Source organism: Nuphar pumila, chromosome 12 (genome assembly GCF_984573655.1).
Source record: "Nuphar pumila chromosome 12, dmNupPumi1.hap1.1, whole genome shotgun sequence".
NCBI lineage: Eukaryota > Viridiplantae > Streptophyta > Magnoliopsida > Nymphaeales > Nymphaeaceae > Nuphar > Nuphar pumila.
In genome coordinates this window covers 31,517,245-31,528,388 of record NC_143260.1, presented here as the reverse complement: position 1 = coordinate 31,528,388, position 11,144 = coordinate 31,517,245, and the positions used below count along the sequence as shown (strand labels likewise).

Sequence of the window (11,144 nt, the reverse complement as noted above, 5' to 3'; positions counted from 1 at the left end):
CTAGTTCCCGTGGGAAGAAATGACTCTACTATTGGATGAATTTTTAGAGATTATGGGTCTATCTAAGCGAGCTGGTCAGCCCGAAGATCCATTAGAGCAGCAGTTTTTTATTAACGTCAAGGGACTCGACCCCTGAGACGCTTTAGCTCAAATAATTGGATGAAGATTCTGGCCACTGATAGAAGTATATAAGAGTCAGTGTGTTGATTTATTTGAGCTATACCGATAATATGAGGCATTTGAAGAAGTCGGCTCCTTATCCTGAGCAACGCAAGAAAGGATTCAACATGCAATGGTTTTGTGCACAGTAGGACTACTCTTCTTCCAGGATAGGCAGAACTATGTCGACATCAGAATAGTGCAGCTTTTGCGAAGATGGGGAAGTTGGTAGACCAATCATCTCTTGATCGCCATGGCCGCACTTGCCTACTTGTACTGTGGATTGATCCATTTTACCCTCAGAGAATCGATCTTAGTAGAAGGGTACATCTACGCATTACAATCTTGGTTCTTCCGACACGTGCCAACTCGAGCAAGTTCATTTAGATATAACAACAAAGAGCCACTACCTACTTCTCGGTATAGATTCTTGATTGAGAACCTCCATGAAGAAGAAATTGTATGGGACTACTTTGACCATTGAGAGTCACCCCCTCGATACACTTATGCGCATGGCAAGCGACTCAAATTACTTGGACCATTCTTTTTCGTCTATTATCAGCCAGAGCAATGCGTCAAACAGTTCTCACAGAGACATAAGCGTATTGATGCTCGGTTATTATTAGGCATTGTGCCAGAGTTCGATCTAAAGTATGCTCAGTGGTTCAGAATATACCATTCTGCTAAATATAGCTGAGATTCTTTTGTCAGCCTCACTATTTTTCCTGGTCCTCGAGTGTCCTCTGATTATATTGAGTGGTGGCAGATTGTTTGTCCACCCCCTCTTTGTCAAGTCTATTATCAATAAAACTACCTTCTTTTAATAATTTTTCACTCTATCATGGTTTGACAACCTCGCCTAGGTAACAAGGCATATCTTAGTTGCTCACTTCTTTATTAAAAATGGTAATGCAATTGTCGCAATTCCAGCGACGACCTGATCCCTATGGTAATGGGATATCCTTTAAATTATTGACCTTATTCGCACCAGATATTTTCTCTCTTCGTTTTATTTAAAATCACCATCCTCAAATTATAATCATCTGTCTCATTCTGTAGAAAGCACTTGTGATTCTATATGGTTCAAATAAGGTCCGAAAAGAAAATCGTACTCATCCAACAGATCAGCTACTTTTCTGAATCTAAACAAGAAATGACCTCTCTGCGATCTGCTAAGGATCAGAGTCAGCAAGCCAATGATGACATTGATCCTCACATGTACTCATTGTTTAGGAAGATGATGAATAAGATGATGGCTCAGCAGGCAAAAGCCAGTTCAGGCAAGGTTTTCGTTAAGAAGAAGGTCAAGGGTCGTACCGTGAGAAAGCATCTGAAAATCTCGAAGAAGCGGGTTCAACATGAGGATATTTCAGATGAAGCAGAATCAGTAGGGGACACCGATGAAGAGCAAGAAGCCTTTATTTCAACTCAGGAGATATTTCAAAAGTCGGCCAACAAATCCAAGGATCAGTTTGTTGATGACCCAGTTCAGGCACAACTAAAGGAAATGGCCAAGATGGTCAAGGATTTGCAGGCCCATGACAAGAGCAAGAAGGTCGTCACGAGTGAAGACTTCTATGATAGTCTCAAAAATCTGAAAGGGGATGATAGTCTCAAAAATCTTCCCAGAAAATTCATCAAGTTTGATGGTTCTGGTGATCCTAAAGCGCATCTTGCCATATTTTTCGCTGAGTGTACCAAGTTCAAAAGGGACAATCGAGCTTTATTCCTTTGCTTTTCTCATAGTCTGGAGGGTACCGCTGCCAAGTGGTATTCAGAGCATATCAACACCATCGAGTTGAAGGAGTTCAACAAGGTAGTCAACTAAAGCCATTGAAAAAAAGGGAAAGCAAAAACTAAAAAAAGAAGAAGAAGAAAGGCGGCCCAGAATTGCTCACCCATTTCGATCAGAGGCCGAATTTGTCATTGGAGATGTTGTTAGGTTGTCGTTGACTAGAGGTGACACCTGACTGGCCGTCGAATTTTTGCTTACAGCGGCAGATAAAAGCCAAATTTTCTCCAGCCTTCTGAGGTCATGCAGCAACCGTCGGTCACCTAGTCTGGTGTGGCATGCTGCCACTAGACTGGTAGCCTAGTGTCATTGAGTGCAGTGTGCTATCGTCGGACCGACGCCGAATTTCTGCCTGCAACGGCAGACAGATAACAAAATGAAAGGAAAAAAATAGAAAAAGGAAAGAAGAAGGGAAATAGGGCCTTCACCTTGCCGGAGTTGGGGCATCGCCGAACAGGCCGGAGGAGGTGACTCTCCTTTGCCGAAATATCAAGCACTGAAAAACCTGATGCCTCTCCAACGCCGCTCTAGCAGGTTCCCCTCTTTCTCAGAACAAAAGAAAAATAAAGTGAAAAAGGGGAACCCTAATTTGGTTCCCCCTTCATTTTAACACATAAGCCTTTTTTTACATTAAAAAATTTTAAAATTTTAGTTTAAACTTGAAATTTCCTATAAATTTAGAAAAAGGGTTGGTTTTCCTGAAAAAACAAAAATCAGTATAACAACTTTTCTGAAATTACAAAAAAGTGGTTCATTTTTTTTCTATTAAACTTAAGAAATTTCAAATATATAGTTTGCTGAATAATTATAAAAAAGCTACTGATCTTTTCTGAAATTATAGAAAGAGGGTTGAATTTTTTTGTTTAAATCAATTTCTTTTTGAGGTTTTTGTTTTCATTTTTGCTTAAAACGGCTTCTACCTTTTTGAAAATTGCAGAAAAGTGATTCATCTTTTCTGATAAACTCAAAATTTTTAGAAAGTGTTCTGCTTTATTGAGTTTTTGTAGAACAGAGCCTCTGAACTTTTCAGATATTATAGAAAGAGAGTTAAAACTTTATGTTTAACTCAGAAAGTTGCAGAAACAGGTTTCTGTGATTTTTTTTTTACATAAGACCTCTCATATTACCTTTTAAAATTGCAAAAAAGTTGTTTTGAGTTTTTGAAAACCACCTGCTACTTATTTTTGTCAAATAATGTTTAAATTTAGTATTTTTTATGATTTTCTTGCATACTTAAATACCATATTGCATGCTAAACTAGTTTATAAGGATCAAAACTAGTTACATTTACAAATATTAGTTGGAATATGCTTTATTAATTCTAATATTTATTTATAATTAGGAATATGGCAAATTGAATAGTCATGGCTGAGTTATCCAAAATTGAAAAACTCAATAGGACAAATTTTGAAATATGGAGAAGGAAGATAAAATATCTATTAACACATGACAATACCCTATATGTATTGAATAATATAAAATCTTCACTAATTAATAAATCAAGTGAAAAAGAGAAAAAAGCTCATAATAAGTTTATCAAAGACGATCAACTTTCTCGAGCAACTCTTCTAACATTTATGCAAGATGATCTTATCCGAGTATTTAAAGACTTTGACACTGCAAAAAGAATGATGAAAGAAGTAAAAAAGAAGTATGATATGACTTCAGAAACCAACATTCAACTTTTTCTGGAGCAATACAACTCATGTATGATGGAAGAGTCAAACAAAGTGATTGATCATGTGAATCGAATGCTAGTAATGGATAAGGACTTAGCCATAGCTAGAAATGATATTCTTAATCACATAAAAATCTCCACCGTACTAAACAACCTTCCTTCAACTTGGAAGATATTGTCAGTTGCTATGAGATTAAATCAGTAAAGCCTTACTCTAATTAAGCTTCCTCTGTAATTAGTTCTTGAGCAAGAGCACATGTCAAAAGACAAGAAGAGAGAAGTTATAAATACCCAAGAATCTTTCTCGTCAACCTCTCACAAGTTCAAGCCTAAAGGCACATTCTTTAAGAAATTTTAAAAAAATAAATTCAACAAGAAACTTCCAGTGCAAACCAAAACTCTAAGACTGCAATCAGAGAAGCATGTTTCTCTTATGAAAAAATTGAGCATTTAAAGAATAATTGCTTAAATAGAACTAAGAAAGACAATATAGGAAAGCAAGTAAATGAAGCACGAGAATTAATATGCATTGTGTTTGAATCATTGATCGTAGATAGTGATCTCTCAGGGTGGTGGATTGATTAAGGGGTGATGCGACATGTGTCTAAGACAAAGGAAGGACTTATAGAGATAAATGAATTAAAGCCGGAAGATCATAAGGTGTATATGAGAAATAACACCTATAGTGATGTGGTCGGGATAGGAACCTATAGACTTTAAGTAGAAAGGACCAGTCTCCTACTAACAAATGTACTTTATGTACCTTCTATGAGAAGAAATCTTATAGCAGTGGAAGATTTTGTTAAAAAGGGCTTCAAAATCCGCTTCTTGGGTGACAAGGTCACTATTGAAAAAATAAAAAAGTGAGGCTTAGTGGTCGCTATGATGTTGATCATGGTCTCCTTCACCTTAATGTAACTCTTTCTATAAATAATACAATGAATATTTCTAGTTATATTGATTGTGCATTTAATGTCGATGCATATTTATGGCATTTAATGTTAGAGCAAGTAAATGTCAATAAAATGAAAAGAATAATTCACATAAGATTATTACTTTCTCTTAAAAATATAGAATTTGAAAAATGTGAACCATGCATATCAAGTAAAATGACTAAACAACTTTTTTCTAAGGGAAGTAGGTGATGTGACTTACTAGTTTTGGTACACACAGATATTTATGGACCTTTAATAGTAGAAACGCACAAAAGAAAATTATATTTTATCATATTTATAAATAACTACTCGAGTTATGACTATATATACCTAATCTCTAAGAAATCTAAAGCTCTAAAAAAAGTTTAAGGCATATAAACATGAAGTTGAAGGATTACTAGAAAAAAAAATCCAAGTTATTAGATATGATAGAGAAGGTGAATATAACTCTGATGAGTTTAAGACCTTCTGTAATGATAATAATATAACTCCTCATATAATTGTGCCTTATACACCACAACATAATGTTATAGCAAAACGAATGAATAAAACCTTAATAGATATGATAAGGTCCATCCTAGCACGTGTAAATTTTCTCAAGAAATTTTGAGGAGAAGCAATTTGCAGTGCCTTATATATCCTAAATAAGGTTTCTTCTAAGGCTTTAGAGTTTACATCTCATGAATTATTGATTGGTAGAAAGTCAAACTTGAATTATTTGTGAAAGTGGGGGTCACATGCTCATGTATTGATTTCTAGTCAAATGAGAGACAAGTTAGATAACAAAACTATCAAATGTATCTTAATAGGATACCCAAAATGATAAAAAAAAATATCAACTATATAATCCTGAAAAGATATTTATAGAGAGTAGAGAGGTAGAATTCTTGAAAACTCAATAAAGCAATTTTGATCTTGAAGATAATTGTGTCTTTCTTGATATCATAAATGATCCTAGGGTATCAAGTCAAGAGTTAAAGCATAATGATCCAGTTGTAAATAATGAGCAAAATTCACAACCAATAATTAAACAAAAAAAATAAAAACTCCTCCAGCCTATTTGAATGATTATTATATATTCTTGAGTGAGAAATTATGATATTCCATGGATTTAGATGAAACTCTTGACAACTTGAGTTTTGAAGATGCAATTGCTTTTAATGAGTTTGAACTATGAAAGGAAGCAATGAAAGACGAGTTTGACTCCATATAAAAGAATAGAGTTTGGAAACTAGCTACTTTGCCTACTGAATTTAGGGCAATTGATAGTAAGTGAGTTTTCAAGAAAAAACTCAAGGCAGATAGATCTATTGATAGATTCAAGGTAAGATTAGTAGCAAAAGGCTATTCTCAATGAGAATGGATTGATTATGAAGAAACTTATTCTCCTTTAGCCAAAGTGACATCTATCTTAACCACGTTCTAAACAAATTTAGAATAGAAAGTACCAAGGCAAAGTATACTCCTGTAGTAAAAGGCCAAAAGCTAAGTAAGAATGACTATCTAAAAGATGAAAAAGAAAAGTTGAATATTCCTTATGCTCAGGAAATTGAAAGCCTAATGTATGCAATACTTTGCACTAGACCTGATTTGAGTTTTGTTGTAAGTCTAGTGAGTAAATATCAAAGTAATCCTAAGCTCTCTCACTCAGAAGTAGTGAAAAGAATTTTTCGATATCTAAAAAGAACTAAAAAAACTCAAGCTATGATATCAATCAGATAGTTTAAAGCTTACTGACTTTGCTGGTGATAGAGATGAAGCAAAGTCCACCTCTGGTTATGTATTTATGTTAGGAGATGGGGCAATTGCATGGCCATGCAAGAAACAAGGGTATGTGGCACAATACACCAAGGAAGCTGAGTATATTGCCTATAACATGTCAGTCACATTTTGTATGTGGATAAATCGTTTCTTAAATAAGTTAAAATTGAACATTTCAAAAGATCCCGTTTAACTTTATTGTGACAATAAAGCTGCTACAAGACTAATACAAATAGGAGTTGATAGCTTTACAAGTAAGTATATTGAAGTTAAATATCAATATATTCGTGATATGCTTATAAAAAATGAAATAACAATGAACTATATTCTTTCAAGTGACATAGTAGCATATCCGCTAACCAAGATGGTCACTGAGAATGTTTTCACTAGAATGTGAGTTAGATAAGACTCAGATATGCCTAAGTGGTGAGTGAGTAAATATCACTTGAAAAGTATGTATGCAAGGTTTCGGTTGCAAACATACATTTAAACACAGAAAATCTCTTATGGCCAAGTGGGAGATGTAAGACCATGTGGCCATAAGGTGACTCTTAGAGGCCATTCCAACAGTCACATTACTCAAATGCAAGAGACGTGTCTCTTGGAGGATGAAGGAATTTCTCACAGGGGTGTGTCCCAAAAACTTGAATTCTTCACAACTATAATTGCAGTGAAAATGCTGATACATATATGATTATAGTTACTAAAGGCATTCAAACTTGTAAAAGGGTTGGCAATGTGGATTCCCTGGCAATTTCGAGCATAACAACGACATCTTCACCCCCACTGCAATTCTGCATCCGTGTATAAAAGGCTCCTACATTAAATGATAAAATATCAACAGTAAAAGAATTCACAAGAAATAAAATATTTTTGGAAAAAAACTCAAGTTTTGTTAGCATAACATCGGTAGTAATAGATAAATTATAAAATAAAATAAAATATGTATTTATGAATAAATACAAATAAAATAATTTTTAAAAATAAAAACACATAATTTTCATGATAAATAGTCATTCAAGACATAAATATCATGTTTAAAATGCAATATTTATGTTTTCACAAAAAAATCATAATATTTTAAAAATATTGTAATTCCATTAAAACTTTAAGGTAATTTATCATGATATATTCACATTTTTTCATAAATATCACGATACTTGTTACATTGAGCCTGAGTACTTAACCTAGTTGAAGTCGCAAGATTTTAGCGGAGATGATTGTTGGTTTGAAGATTTATAAACCAGGCACGGATCTTGTCTGACATCTGATTATGAAAAATCAATTTTGACAGGTTCAAGTTTTTGCTGTTCAAACCCGGATATAATACTGCATAAGCAAAGTACGGTTGACCTGGCCTGAAAGCATCACTCTAAACTAGAATCAGGATTTGGCTCAGGACTGACCCGTTGGTATCCCTAATGTGACAATGTCTATGTCGGTGAGAGTAGGGGTACAAAATGGTTTGATTCAAGCAGGATCTTGTTAGATCTGAATCTAAATCCCTGTTGCAAATAATAGATCCGAATATGGATTTAGATCCAATTTAAGTCCACTTTGAAAGTAATAAGACGGACAACTGCCATTTATGTTGAGTGGTCTCACCAACCTGGAAAATCTGAGAAGCCCTCCACACCAAAATAAAGCTGCCTATATCTAATTGACAGACAAATGCTCATTATTGTAGGGGTTCACGTACAAAGGGCGAATCAGGGTGGAGCACACAGTCATGCTGATGATCTCCAAGATCGAGGCTTAGTCACAACCTCTGCAGGAATTGTGCTCTTGGTTTTCTCTGTGTATATATGTGTCAGAGAACGAGAGAGTTCCTTTTATAACGATCAGGGGAATCTGTTTCCTTGGTGAAACACCCTCTTTTCATCTAACTGTTATATATTTTATTTACTTAATTATAATAAATTAAATGAAAGGCTAGCCGACCTCTCATGCATGCCTTTAGTGTATGTTTGATGGCTTGTCTAGGGTTGAACAAAATGAACGGAATATAACATTGGTTTTGTTCGTTCCCTAACAACGGTTCAAGTCCAATGTTTGTTTGGACCGTACTCAAATGCTAGTTCTAAATGTCCATTGTTTGATGACAACAACTTGGATAGTTATGGATAATGGGTCAAATTATTCATTTTGGATCGTATGACCCAATCCGTCTACCATTTTACAGGTTTTAACAAGTTTATTATGATTTTTTGTTCGGATATGGATCCAATTACGAAATTATATCTAAAATCATGATTTTTTGCCCTTAATATGGTTTTAAAATTGGATTTTTGCTCTAAATATCGATCTCGAATGAGATTTTTGCCCCGAATATTAATTTTTGCTTCAAATAAGAATCTCAATTTGGATTTTTGCCCCCAATATGGATCTCAAATTATATTTTTGTCTCAAATATGATTTTTTGCCTCGAATATGGTTCTCGAATTAGATATTTGCCCTGAATATGTTTTTTTTCTCGAATATGGATCTTAAATTGGATTTTTGTCACGAATATGGATCTCAAATTAGATTTTTGTCACGAATATGATTATCAAATTGATTTATAGTAGCACAAGATTGTCATCAACAACATTTAGTCTTCATGCGGGTGGTGGAAGAAAATACATGTACTAATTTGTTCGCTCCCCATAGACTAATGCATACAAAACCCCAAAAAATAGTTAGCCATGTCATATTAAAATATTAAAATTTTATAAGGCTAGAAATTATAAGTTTTATTAATCATCAGAGAAGCTGAAAATCAGTCAAAAGAAAATTATCTCTATCAAAAGCTTGGTACATCTTAACAATTATAAGTTCCTGGCACTACCCACACCTTCTTCAGCTTCAAACCCAATGAAATAATATCTTGCTCCTATCACTTTCCTGCATTGAAAAACCCCATCTGGTAATCGTCTCTTGTTTTTTCAATAAGCACCTATAATATCTATAATGTCACATGGGAAAACTAACATGGGACCATAAGCAGGAAAGAACATTCAAATGATGAAGTCATAGCTGCACAGTGAAAGAAGCAAGAACAACTGTTGTAAATTATGAAATTGAAAGTTCCACAGAGTATAACATGTTTTCCCTTGCACTAACGTGCATGACTGAAAATTAACAAATACTTGTTTTCCTTTTCACTAATGTGCATGACTGAAAAAAGCATAGTGATGAGAAATGCAAAAGAACACTATAGATAATGTACATGATCTATGAGACATGGCACTTTAGATTCTTACTAGGCATCATCATGTTCCCCATAGAACACTAATCTAATACAAAAGTAAAAAAAGAAAGAATGACATTATAGCAATCACAATGATATTGTGCACCAAAATACATTTTGTTTATGAAACTTGCTTCACTATCTACTGCTATTCTATAAGAACAATATGGTCATAGTGACTGCCACAGACATGGATAAAGAGTCCAATTCAATGTCTTATTTTGTGTATCCAAAAGATAGACATGTCCAATATGTAAAAGTAAAAAAGATGAGAAGAAAAAAGGCAGCTTTTCAACAATCATACAAGATTGCATTACAAATGAGATGCTCCCTTCCCAGAGACAAACAATTGCAGAAGAGCAAGATGGACAAATAGTGCATTTTAAGATGCTTCCCATAGACAAAAAGTGCATTTTAAAATGTCATCTTAGCATAATAGATTTACGTAATCTAAATTCCATCAACCAGAAATGTCCTGCTTCACACACGAACTAAGATCATATATTCCAAAATTAAGAAATTACAGTGAACAAAAGATGCAAGTGTCATAACACACCTTCTGAATCGGAAGGTTTTGCCTTTTGAGATTTGATATGGCTAAGATCCTACAGACCAATGAAAAGTAAGTTTTCATTGCTAGAAGTCCGAGACAGACTAAACTGAAATTAAGGAGAAAGATCATTTCTAAGTGCTCAAGAGGATCCAATTACCTGCTCCAAAAATTTCTGAAAGGTCACACTTAGGACACCATTGTTTTGCTCTAGAATCTAATATGACAATGTAAAACATAAACATCAAATTACAACAACAAAGAGGTAAACGCAAAAGAATGTGATTGAATAAAATAAAAAGTACCGAAAAAAGAAAAAGCTCAACAGCATACACTGTTGAAGCCAGATCGATCCATCATTGGATCCACGTACAAACTGCAGGAAACATAAGGAGTCTACAATCACAAATGCTAAACATTCCTTACCCCTTCCACTCTCTCAAACACTCTTTTAGTACTTGTCTCCTTTCACCATGGTGAAGTACATAACTGGGATTGTAATGGAGGTCAACATATTCCAAACAGTTAGAAGTTTTCCATTATACAAAATGGGTGCTTATGAAACTAAAATTTCTTGTATCAAGTTAATGAGAAAGTTGTTATTAAAACTTTTCTCAGTGTCACTTCACAATGTGCCAGAAGTTAAAAGCTATCAATTTCCATTGGAAACTCAGAAAACAAAGGACAAATTTAGTCCATCGATTTTTCAGCATTTTAAACACCAAAGGATCATTTACTTTGAAAAAAAACTGATTTTCCATGTATCAGAAGTGCTATTAATTGGCTATGTTACTGAGTAATAACCGGCAACGGTTAAAATGGTTATTTTCTTTTTTTTTTTCTTAATTAATTCATCACCAGCCTTATCGCCTCTACATTACTTGAAATGTTGTGGCCTATTATAGATTATAGCTGCCATTCTCAAGTGCTTAACAGAATCTGTGATGGAAAATTGTACTCACTGTTGGTAGCTTCCGTATATACGTGCAAGAACCACTCCCTCATTGATCGTATTCCTTGCACCTGATGAGTCCTCGTCC

At 34.4% G+C, this 11,144-nt stretch overlaps 1 long non-coding RNA gene across 1 annotated transcript; it reads right to left on the bottom strand.

Moving 5' to 3' along the window:
- Positions 1-9,085: 9,085 nt before the first annotated feature.
- Positions 9,086-10,314, bottom strand: LOC149820538 (uncharacterized). Its single transcript, XR_016426624.1, has 3 exons — positions 10,265-10,314; positions 10,111-10,159; positions 9,086-9,208 (listed from the first exon to the last, which is right to left on the bottom strand). It is a non-coding gene; the product is annotated as an uncharacterized LOC149820538 (long non-coding RNA).
- Positions 10,315-11,144: the final 830 nt, after the last annotated feature.